General features: G+C 37.0%; 1 protein-coding gene across 1 annotated transcript in view; it reads right to left on the bottom strand.

Annotated features, from left to right (window-relative positions):
- The window catches only part of LOC132204559 (cyclic nucleotide-gated cation channel subunit A), a 75056-nt gene that overhangs the window by 17535 nt on the left and 44696 nt on the right, over nucleotides 1–12825 (bottom strand). The gene's annotated exons all lie outside the window — the stretch shown is intronic.

Below are 12825 nucleotides of genomic sequence, written 5' to 3'. Positions count from 1 at the left end.
ATGATTTTGAAAAATTGTCCCGGCTCCTTAAGACCCATACTTCAGACCTCCTTTCAAATCAAGCTCTAGAAAACCCTGTGCTTTATTTATCCTTATATAGACAAGAGTCGATGATTTTGAAAAATTGTCCTGGCTCCTTAAGACCCATATTTCAGACCACCTTTCAAATCAAGCTCTAGAAACCCCTGTGCTTTAGTTATCCTTATAAAGACAACAGTCGATGATTTTGAAAAATTGTCCTGGCTCCGTAAGACCCATATTTCAGACCACCTTTCAAATCAAGCTCTAGAAACCCCTGTGCTTTATTTATCCTTATATGGACAACAGTCAATGATTTAAAAAAATTGTCCTAGCACCTTAAGACCCATATTTCAGACCTCCTTTCAAATCAAGCTCTAGAAAACCCTGTGCTTTAGTCATCCTTATATAGACAACAGTCGATGATTTTGAAAAATTGTCCTTGCTCCTTAAGACCCATTTTTCAGACCACCTTTCAAATCAAGCTCTAGAAACCCCTGTGCTTTATTTATCCTTATATAGACAACAGTCGATGATTTAAAAAAATTGTCCTAGCACCTTAAGACCCATATTTCAGACCTCCTTTCAAATCAAGCTCTAGAAAACCCTGTGCTTTATTTATCCTTATATAGACAACAGTCGATGATTTTGAAAAATTGTCCTGGCTCCTTAAGACCCATATTTCAGACCACCTTTCAAATCAAGCTCTAGAAACCCCTGTGCTTTATTTATCCTTATATAGACAACAGTCGATAATTTTGAAAAATTGTCCTGGCTCCTTAAGACCCATATTTCAGATCATCTTTCAAATCAAGCTCTAGAAAACCCTGTGCTTTATTTATCCTTATATAGACAACAGTCGATGATTTTGAAAAATTGTCCTGACTCCTTAAGACCCATATTCCAGACCACCTTTCAAATCAAGCTCTAGAAACCCCTGTGCTTTAGTTATCCTTATATAGACAACAGTCGATGATTTTGAAAAATTGTCCTGGCTCCTTAAGACCCATATTTTAGACCTCCTTTCAAAACAAGCTCTAGAAAACCCTGTGCTTTATTTATCCTTATATAGACAAGAGTCGATGATTTTGAAAAATTGTCCTGGCTCCTTAAGACCCATATTTCAGACCACCTTTCAAATCAAGCTCTAGAAACCCCTGTGCTTTAGTTATCCTTATATAGACAACAGTCGATGATTTTGAAAAATTGTCCTGGCTCCGTAAGACCCATATTTCAGACCACCTTTCAAATCAAGCTCTAGAAAACCCTGTGCTTTATTTATCCTTATATGGACAACAGTCGATGAATTAAAAAAATTGTCCTAGCACCTTAAGACCCATATTTCAGACCTCCTTTCAAATCAAGCTCTAGAAAACCCTGTGCTTTAGTCATCCTTATATAGACAACAGTCGATGATTTTGAAAAATTGTCCTGGCTCCTTAAGTCCCATTTTTCAGACCACCTTTCAAATCAAGCTCTAGAAACCCCGAGCTTTAGTCATCCATATATAGAAAACAGTCGATGATTTTGAAAAATTGTCCTGGCTCCTTAAGACCCATATTTCAGACCTCCATTCAAATCAAGCTCTAGAAACCCCTGTGCTTTAGTCATCCTTATATAGACAACAGTCGATGATTTTGAAAAATTGTCCTGGCTCCTTAAGACCCATATTACAGACCACCTTTCAAATCATGCTCTAGAAACCCCGAGCTTTAGTCATCCAAATATAGAAAACAGTCGATGATTTTGAAAAATTGTCATGGCTCCTTAAGACCCATTTTTCAGACCACCTTTCAAATCAAGATCTAGAAACCCCTGTGCTTTATTTATCCTTATATAGACAACAGTCGATGATTTAAAAAAATTGTCCTAGCACCTTAAGACCCATATTTCAGACCTCCTTTCAAATCAAGCTCTAGAAAACCCTGTGCTTTATTTATCCTTATATAGACAACAGTCGATGATTTTGAAAAATTGTCCTGGCTCCTTAAGACCCATATTTCAGACCACCTTTCAAATCAAGCTCTAGAAACCCCTGTGCTTTATTTATCCTTATATAGACAACAGTCGATAATTTTGAAAAATTGTCCTGGCTCCTTAAGACCCATATTTCAGATCATCTTTCAAATCAAGCTCTAGAAAACCCTGTGCTTTATTTATCCTTATATAGACAACAGTCGATGATTTTGAAAAATTGTCCTGACTCCTTAAGACCCATATTCCAGACCACCTTTCAAATCAAGCTCTAGAAACCCCTGTGCTTTAGTTATCCTTATATAGACAACAGTCGATGATTTTGAAAAATTGTCCTGGCTCCTTAAGACCCATATTTTAGACCTCCTTTCAAAACAAGCTCTAGAAAACCCTGTGCTTTATTTATCCTTATATAGACAAGAGTCGATGATTTTGAAAAATTGTCCTGGCTCCTTAAGACCCATATTTCAGACCACCTTTCAAATCAAGCTCTAGAAACCCCTGTGCTTTAGTTATCCTTATATAGACAACAGTCGATGATTTTGAAAAATTGTCCTGGCTCCGTAAGACCCATATTTCAGACCACCTTTCAAATCAAGCTCTAGAAAACCCTGTGCTTTATTTATCCTTATATGGACAACAGTCGATGAATTAAAAAAATTGTCCTAGCACCTTAAGACCCATATTTCAGACCTCCTTTCAAATCAAGCTCTAGAAAACCCTGTGCTTTAGTCATCCTTATATAGACAACAGTCGATGATTTTGAAAAATTGTCCTGGCTCCTTAAGTCCCATTTTTCAGACCACCTTTCAAATCAAGCTCTAGAAACCCCGAGCTTTAGTCATCCATATATAGAAAACAGTCGATGATTTTGAAAAATTGTCCTGGCTCCTTAAGACCCATATTTCAGACCTCCATTCAAATCAAGCTCTAGAAACCCCTGTGCTTTAGTCATCCTTATATAGACAACAGTCGATGATTTTGAAAAATTGTCCTGGCTCCTTAAGACCCATATTACAGACCACCTTTCAAATCATGCTCTAGAAACCCCGAGCTTTAGTCATCCAAATATAGAAAACAGTCGATGATTTTGAAAAATTGTCATGGCTCCTTAAGACCCATTTTTCAGACCACCTTTCAAATCAAGATCTAGAAACCCCTGTGCTTTATTTATCCTTATATAGACAACAGTCGATGATTTAAAAAAATTGTCCTAGCACCTTAAGACCCATATTTCAGACCTCCTTTCAAATCAAGCTCTAGAAAACCCTGTGCTTTATTTATCCTTATATAGACAACAGTCGATGATTTTGAAAAATTGTCCTGGCTCCTTAAGACCCATATTTCTGACCACCTTTCAAATCAAGCTCTAGAAACCCCTGTGCTTTAGTTTTCCTTATATAGACAACAGTCGATGATTTTGAAAAATTGTCCTGGCTCCTTAAGACCCATATTTCAGACCACCTTTCAAATCAAGCTCTAAAAACCCCTGTGCTTTAGTTATCCTTATATAGACAACAGTCGATGATTTTGAAAAATTGTCCTGGCTCCTTAAGACCCATATTTCAGACCACCTTTCAAATCAAGCTCTAGAAACCCCTGTGCTTTAATTTTCCTTATATAGACAACAGTCGATGATTTTGAAAAATTGACCTGGCTCCTTAAGACCCATATTTCAGACCTCCTTGCAAAACAAGCTCTAGAAACCCCTGTGCTTTATTTATCCTTATATTGACAACAGTCGATGATTTTGAAAAATTGTCCTGACTCCTTAAGACCCATATTTCAGACCACCTTTCAAATCAAGCTCTAGAAACCCCGAGCTTTAGTCATCCTTATATAGACAACAGTCGATGATTTTGAAAAATTGTCCTGGCTCCTTAAGACCCATATTTCAGACCACCTTTCAAATCAAGCTCTAGAAAACCCTGTACTTTATTTATCCTTATATAGACAACAGTCGATGATTTTGAAAAATTGTCCTGACTCCTTAAGACCCATATTTCAGACCACCTTTCAAATCAAGCTCTAGAAACCCCTGTGCTTTAGTTATCCTTATATAGACAACAGTCGATGATTTTGAAAAATTGTCCTGGCTCCTTAAGACCCATATTTCAGACCACCTTTCAAATCAAGCTCTAGAAAACCCTGTGCTTTATTTATCCTTATATAGACAACAGTCGATGATTTTGAAAAATTGTCCTGGCTCCTTAAGACCCATATTTCAGACCACCTTTCAAATCAAGCTCTAGAAACCCCTGTGCTTTAGTTATCCTTATATAGACAACAGTCGATGATTTTGAAAAATTGTCCTGGCTCCTTAAGACCCATCTTTCAGACCACCTTTCAAATCAAGCTCTAGAACTAGAAACCCCTGTGCTTTATTTATCCTTATATGGACAACAGTCGATGATTTAAAAAAATTGTCCTAGCACCTTAAGACCCATATTTCAGACCTCCTTTCAAATCAAGCTCTAGAAAACCCTGTGCTTTAGTCATCCTTATATAGACAACAGTCGATGATTTTGAAAAATTGTCCTGGCTCCTTAAGACCCATTTTTCAGACCACCTTTCAAATCAAGCTCTAGAAACCCCTGTGCTTTATTTATCCTTATATAGACAACAGTCGATGATTTAAAAAAATTGTCCTAGCACCTTAAGACCCATATTTCAGACCTCCTTTCAAATCAAGCTCTAGAAAACCCTGTGCTTTATATCCTTAAATAGACAACAGTCGATGATTTTGAAAAATTGTCCTGGCTCCTTAAGACCCATATTACAGACCACCTTTCAAATCATGCTCTAGTAACCCCGAGCTTTAGTCATCCAAATATAGAAAACAGTCGATGATTTTGAAAAATTGTCCTGGCTCCTTAAGACCCATTTTTCAGACCACCTTTCAAATCAAGATCTAGAAACCCCTGCGCTTTATTTATCCTTATATAGACAACAGTCGATGATTTAAAAAAATTGTCCTAGCACCTTAAGACCCATATTTCAGACCTCCTTTCAAATCAAGCTCTAGAAAACCCTGTGCTTTATTTATCCTTATTTAGACAACAGTCGATGATTTTGAAAAATTGTCCTGGCTCCTTAAGACCCATATTTCTGACCACCTTTCAAATCAAGCTCTAGAAACCCCTGTGCTTTATTTATCCTTATATAGACAACAGTCGATGATTTTAAAAAATTGTCCTAGCACCTTAAGACCCATATTTCAGACCTCCTTTCAAATCAAGCTCTAGAAAACCCTGTGCTTTATTTATCCTTATATAGACAACAGTCGATGATTTTGAAAAATTGTCCTGGCTCCTTAAGACCCTTATTTCAGACCACCTTTCAAATCAAGCTCTAGAAACCCCGAGCTTTAGTCATCCATATATAGACAACAGTCGATGATTTTGAAAAATTGTCCTGGCTCCTTAAGACCCATATTTCAGACCTCCTTTCAAAGCATGCTCTAGAAACCCCTGTGCTTTATTTAACCTTATATAGACAACAGTCGATGATTTTAAAAAATTGTCCTAGCACCTTAAGACCCATATTTCAGACCTCCTTTCAAATCAAGCTCTAGAAAACCCTGTGCTTTATTTATCCTTATATAGACAACAGTCGATGATTTTGAAAAATTGTCCTGGCTCCTTAAGACCCATATTTCAGACCTCCTTTCAAAACATGCTCTAGAAACCCCTGTGCTTTATTTATCCTTATATAGACAACAGACGAGGATTTTAAAAAATTGTCCTAGCACCTTAAGACCCATATTTCAGACCACCTTTCAAATCAAGCTCTAGAAACCCCTGTGCTTTATTTATCCTTATATAGACAACAGTCGATGATTTTAAAAAATTGTCCTAGCACCTTAAGACCCATATTTCAGACCTCCTTTCAAATCAAGCTCTAGAAAACCCTGTGCTTTATTTATCCTTATATAGACAACAGTCGATGATTTTGAAAAATTGTCCTGGCTCCTTAAGACCCTTATTTCAGACCACCTTTCAAATCAAGCTCTAGAAACCCCGAGCTTTAGTCATCCATATATAGACAACAGTCGATGATTTTGAAAAATTGTCCTGGCTCCTTAAGACCCATATTTCAGACCTCCTTTCAAAGCATGCTCTAGAAACCCCTGTGCTTTATTTATCCTTATATAGACAACAGTCGATGATTTTGAAAAATTGACCTGGCTCCTTAAGACCCATATTTCAGACCTCCTTTCAAAGCATGCTCTAGAAACCCCTGTGCTTTATTTATCCTTTTATGGACAACAGTCGATGATTAAAAAAAATTGTACTAGCACCTTAAGACCCATATTTCAGACCACCTTTCAAATCAAGCTCTAGAAACCCCGAGCTTTAGTCATCCTTATATAGACAACAGTCTACGATTTTGAAAAATTGTCCTGGCTAATTAAGACCCATATTTAAGACCTCCTTTCAAATCAAGCTTTAGAAAACCTTGTGCTTTATTTATCCTTATATAGACAACAGTCGATGATTTTGAAAAATTGTCCTGACTCCTTAAGACCCATATTTCAGACCACCTTTCAAATCAAGCTCTAGAAAACCCTGTACTTTATTTATCCTTATATAGACAACAGTCGATGATTTTGAAAAATTGTCCTGACTCCTTAAGACCCATATTTCAGACCACCTTTCAAATCAAGCTCTAGAAACCCCTGTGCTTTAGTTATCCTTATATAGACAACAGTCGATGATTTTGAAAAATTGTCCTGGCTCCTTAAGACCCATATTTCAGACCACCTTTCAAATCAAGCTCTAGAAACCCCTGTGCTTTATTTATCCTTATATAGACAACAGTCGATGATTTTGAAAAATTGTCCTGATTCCTTAAGACCCATATTTCAGACCACCTTTCAAATCAAGCTCTAGAAACCCCTGTGCTTTAATTATCCTTATATAGACAACAGTCGATGATTTTGAAAAATTGTCCTGGCTCCTTAAGACCCATCTTTCAGACCACCTTTCAAATCAAGCTCTAGAACTAGAAACCCCTGTGCTTTATTTATCCTTATATGGACAACAGTCGATGATTTAAAAAAATTGTCCTAGCACCTTAAGACCCATATTTCAGACCTCCTTTCAAATCAAGCTCTAGAAAACCCTGTGCTTTAGTCATCCTTATATAGACAACAGTCGATGATTTTGAAAAATTGTCCTGGCTCCTTAAGACCCATTTTTCAGACCACCTTTCAAATCAAGCTCTAGAAACCCCTGTGCTTTATTTATCCTTATATAGACAACAGTCGATGATTTAAAAAAATTGTCCTAGCACCTTAAGACCCATATTTCAGACCTCCTTTCAAATCAAGCTCTAGAAAACCCTGTGCTTTATATCCTTAAATAGACAACAGTCGATGATTTTGAAAAATTGTCCTGGCTCCTTAAGACCCATATTACAGACCACCTTTCAAATCATGCTCTAGTAACCCCGAGCTTTAGTCATCCAAATATAGAAAACAGTCGATGATTTTGAAAAATTGTCCTGGCTCCTTAAGACCCATTTTTCAGACCACCTTTCAAATCAAGATCTAGAAACCCCTGTGCTTTATTTATCCTTATATAGACAACAGTCGATGATTTAAAAAAATTGTCCTAGCACCTTAAGACCCATATTTCAGACCTCCTTTCAAATCAAGCTCTAGAAAACCCTGTGCTTTATTTATCCTTATATAGACAACAGTCGATGATTTTGAAAAATTGTCCTGGCTCCTTAAGACCCTTATTTCAGACCACCTTTCAAATCAAGCTCTAGAAACCCCGAGCTTTAGTCATCCATATATAGACAACAGTCGATGATTTTGAAAAATTGTCCTGGCTCCTTAAGACCCATATTTCAGACCTCCTTTCAAAGCATGCTCTAGAAACCCCTGTGCTTTATTTATCCTTATATAGACAACAGTCGATGATTTTGAAAAATTGACCTGGCTCCTTAAGACCCATATTTCAGACCTCCTTTCAAAGCATGCTCTAGAAACCCCTGTGCTTTATTTATCCATTTATGGACAACAGTCGATGATTAAAAAAAATTGTACTAGCACCTTAAGACCCATATTTCAGACCACCTTTCAAATCAAGCTCTAGAAACCCCGAGCTTTAGTCATCCTTATATAGACAACAGTCTACGATTTTGAAAAATTGTCCTGGCTAATTAAGACCCATATTTAAGACCTCCTTTCAAATCAAGCTTTAGAAAACCTTGTGCTTTATTTATCCTTATATAGACAACAGTCGATGATTTTGAAAAATTGTCCTGACTCCTTAAGACCCATATTTCAGACCACCTTTCAAATCAAGCTCTAGAAAACCCTGTACTTTATTTATCCTTATATAGACAACAGTCGATGAATTTGAAAAATTGTCCTGACTCCTTAAGACCCATATTTCAGACCACCTTTCAAATCAAGCTCTAGAAACCCCTGTGCTTTAGTTATCCTTATATAGACAACAGTCGATGATTTTGAAAAATTGTCCTGGCTCCTTAAGACCCATATTTCAGACCACCTTTCAAATCAAGCTCTAGAAAACCCTGTGCTTTATTTATCCTTATATAGACAACAGTCGATGATTTTGAAAAATTATCCTGGCTCCTTAAGACCCATATTTCAGACCACCTTTCAAATCAAGCTCTAGAAACCCCTGTGCTTTAGTTATCCTTATATAGACAACAGTCGATGATTTTGAAAAATTGTCCTGGCTCCTTAAGACCCATCTTTCAGACCACCTTTCAAATCAAGCTCTAGAACTAGAAACCCCTGTGCTTTATTTATCCTTATATGGACAACAGTCGATGATTTAAAAAAATTGTCCTAGCACCTTAAGACCCATATTTCAGACCTCCTTTCAAATCAAGCTCTAGAAAACCCTGTGCTTTAGTCATCCTTATATAGACAACAGTCGATGATTTTGAAAAATTGTCCTGGCTCCTTAAGACCCATTTTTCAGACCACCTTTCAAATCAAGCTCTAGAAACCCCTGTGCTTTATTTATCCTTATATAGACAACAGTCGATGATTTTGAAAAATTGTCCGGGCTCCTTAAGACCCATATTTCAGACCACCTTTCAAATCAAGCTCTAGAAACCCCTGTGCTTTAGTTATCCTTATATAGACAACAGTCGATGATTTTGAAAAATTGTCCTGGCTCCTTAAGACCCATCTTTCAGACCACCTTTCAAATCAAGCTCTAGAACTAGAAACCCCTGTGCTTTATTTATCCTTATATGGACAACAGTCGATGATTTAAAAAAATTTTCCTAGCACCTTAAGACCCATATTTCAGACCTCCTTTCAAATCAAGCTCTAGAAAACCCTGTGCTTTAGTCATCCTTATATAGACAACAGTCGATGATTTTGAAAAATTGTCCTGGCTCCTTAAGACCCATTTTTCAGACCACCTTTCAAATCAAGCTCTAGAAACCCCTGTGCTTTATTTATCCTTATATAGACAACAGTCGATGATTTAAAAAAATTGTCCTAGCACCTTAAGACCCATATTTCAGACCTCCTTTCAAATCAAGCTCTAGAAAACCCTGTGCTTTATATCCTTAAATAGACAACAGTCGATGATTTTGAAAAATTGTCCTGGCTCCTTAAGACCCATATTACAGACCACCTTTCAAATCATGCTCTAGTAACCCCGAGCTTTAGTCATCCAAATATAGAAAACAGTCGATGATTTTGAAAAATTGTCCTGGCTCCTTAAGACCCATTTTTCAGACCACCTTTCAAATCAAGATCTAGAAACCCCTGTGCTTTATTTATCCTTATATAGACAACAGTCGATGATTTAAAAAAATTGTCCTAGCACCTTAAGACCCATATTTCAGACCTCCTTTCAAATCAAGCTCTAGAAAACCCTGTGCTTTATTTATCCTTATATAGACAACAGTCGATGATTTTGAAAAATTGTCCTGGCTCCTTAAGACCCTTATTTCAGACCACCTTTCAAATCAAGCTCTAGAAACCCCGAGCTTTAGTCATCCATATATAGACAACAGTCGATGATTTTGAAAAATTGTCCTGGCTCCTTAAGACCCATATTTCAGACCTCCTTTCAAAGCATGCTCTAGAAACCCCTGTGCTTTATTTATCCTTATATAGACAACAGTCGATGATTTTGAAAAATTGACCTGGCTCCTTAAGACCCATATTTCAGACCTCCTTTCAAAGCATGCTCTAGAAACCCCTGTGCTTTATTTATCCATTTATGGACAACAGTCGATGATTAAAAAAAATTGTACTAGCACCTTAAGACCCATATTTCAGACCACCTTTCAAATCAAGCTCTAGAAACCCCGAGCTTTAGTCATCCTTATATAGACAACAGTCTACGATTTTGAAAAATTGTCCTGGCTAATTAAGACCCATATTTAAGACCTCCTTTCAAATCAAGCTTTAGAAAACCTTGTGCTTTATTTATCCTTATATAGACAACAGTCGATGATTTTGAAAAATTGTCCTGACTCCTTAAGACCCATATTTCAGACCACCTTTCAAATCAAGCTCTAGAAAACCCTGTACTTTATTTATCCTTATATAGACAACAGTCGATGAATTTGAAAAATTGTCCTGACTCCTTAAGACCCATATTTCAGACCACCTTTCAAATCAAGCTCTAGAAACCCCTGTGCTTTAGTTATCCTTATATAGACAACAGTCGATGATTTTGAAAAATTGTCCTGGCTCCTTAAGACCCATATTTCAGACCACCTTTCAAATCAAGCTCTAGAAAACCCTGTGCTTTATTTATCCTTATATAGACAACAGTCGATGATTTTGAAAAATTATCCTGGCTCCTTAAGACCCATATTTCAGACCACCTTTCAAATCAAGCTCTAGAAACCCCTGTGCTTTAGTTATCCTTATATAGACAACAGTCGATGATTTTGAAAAATTGTCCTGGCTCCTTAAGACCCATCTTTCAGACCACCTTTCAAATCAAGCTCTAGAACTAGAAACCCCTGTGCTTTATTTATCCTTATATGGACAACAGTCGATGATTTAAAAAAATTGTCCTAGCACCTTAAGACCCATATTTAAGACCTCCTTTCAAATCAAGCTCTAGAAAACCCTGTGCTTTAGTCATCCTTATATAGACAACAGTCGATGATTTTGAAAAATTGTCCTGGCTCCTTAAGACCCATTTTTCAGACCACCTTTCAAATCAAGCTCTAGAAACCCCTGTGCTTTATTTATCCTTATATAGACAACAGTCGATGATTTAAAAAAATTGTCCTAGCACCTTAAGACCCATATTTCAGACCTCCTTTCAAATCAAGCTCTAGAAAACCCTGTGCTTTATATCCTTAAATAGACAACAGTCGATGATTTTGAAAAATTGTCCTGGCTCCTTAAGACCCATATTACAGACCACCTTTCAAATCATGCTCTAGTAACCCCGAGCTTTAGTCATCCAAATATAGAAAACAGTCGATGATTTTGAAAAATTGTCCTGGCTCCTTAAGACCCATTTTTCAGACCACCTTTCAAATCAAGATCTAGAAACCCCTGTGCTTTATTTATCCTTATATAGACAACAGTCGATGATTTAAAAAAATTGTCCTAGCACCTTAAGACCCATATTTCAGACCTCCTTTCAAATCAAGCTCTAGAAAACCCTGTGCTTTATTTATCCTTATATAGACAACAGTCGATGATTTTGAAAAATTGTCCTGGCTCCTTAAGACCCATATTTCTGACCACCTTTCAAATCAAGCTCTAGAAACCCCTGTGCTTTAGTTTTCCTTATATAGACAACAGTCGATGATTTTGAAAAATTGTCCTGGCTCCTTAAGACCCATATTTCAGACCACCTTTCAAATCAAGCTCTAGAAACCCCTGTGCTTTAATTTTCCTTATATAGACAACAGTCGATGATTTTGAAAAATTGACCTGGCTCCTTAAGACCCATATTTCAGACCTCCTTGCAAAACAAGCTCTAGAAACCCCTGTGCTTTATTTATCCTTATATTGACAACAGTCGATGATTTTGAAAAATTGTCCTGACTCCTTAAGACCCATATTTCAGACCTCCTTTCAAAGCGTGCTCTAGAAACCCCTGTGCTTTAGTCATCCTTATATAGACAACAGTCGATGATTTTGAAAAATTGTCCTGGCTCCTAAAGACCCATATTTCAGACCACCTTTCAAATCAAGCTCTAGAAACCCCTGTGCTTTATTTAACCTTATATGGACAACAGTCGATGATTTTGAAAAATTGTCCTGGCTCCTTAAGACCCATATTTCAGACCACCTTTCAAATCAAGCTCTAGAAACCCCTGTGCTCTATTTATCCTTATATAGACAACAGTCGATGATTTAAAAAAATTGTCCTAGCACCTTAAGACCCATATTTCAGACCACCTTTCAAATCAAGCTCTAGAAACCCCTGTGCTTTAGTCATCCTTATAAAGACAACAGTCGATGATTTTGAAAAATTGTCCTGGCTCCTTAAGACCCATATTACAGACCACCTTTCAAATCATGCTCTAGAAACCCCGAGCTTTAGTCATCCATATATAGAAAACAGTCGATGATTTTGAAAAATTGTCCTGACTCCTTAAGACCCATATTTCAGACCTCCTTTCAAATCAAGCTCTAGAAACCCCTGTGCTTTAGTCATCCTTATATAGACAACAGTCGATGATTTTGAAAAATTGTCCTGGCTCCTAAAGAACCATATTTCAGACCACCTTTCAAATCAAGCTCTAGAATCCCCTGTGCTTTATTTAACCTTATATAGACAACAGTCGATGATTTTGAAAAATTGTCCTGGCTCCTTAAGACCCATATTTCAGACCTCCTTTCAAAGC

This window comes from Neocloeon triangulifer, unplaced genomic scaffold (genome assembly GCF_031216515.1).
Source record: "Neocloeon triangulifer isolate White Clay Creek 2 clone unplaced genomic scaffold, ASM3121651v1 ptg000022l, whole genome shotgun sequence".
NCBI classification, from domain to species: domain Eukaryota; kingdom Metazoa; phylum Arthropoda; class Insecta; order Ephemeroptera; family Baetidae; genus Neocloeon; species Neocloeon triangulifer.
This window is presented reverse-complemented; position numbering and strand designations above follow the sequence as displayed.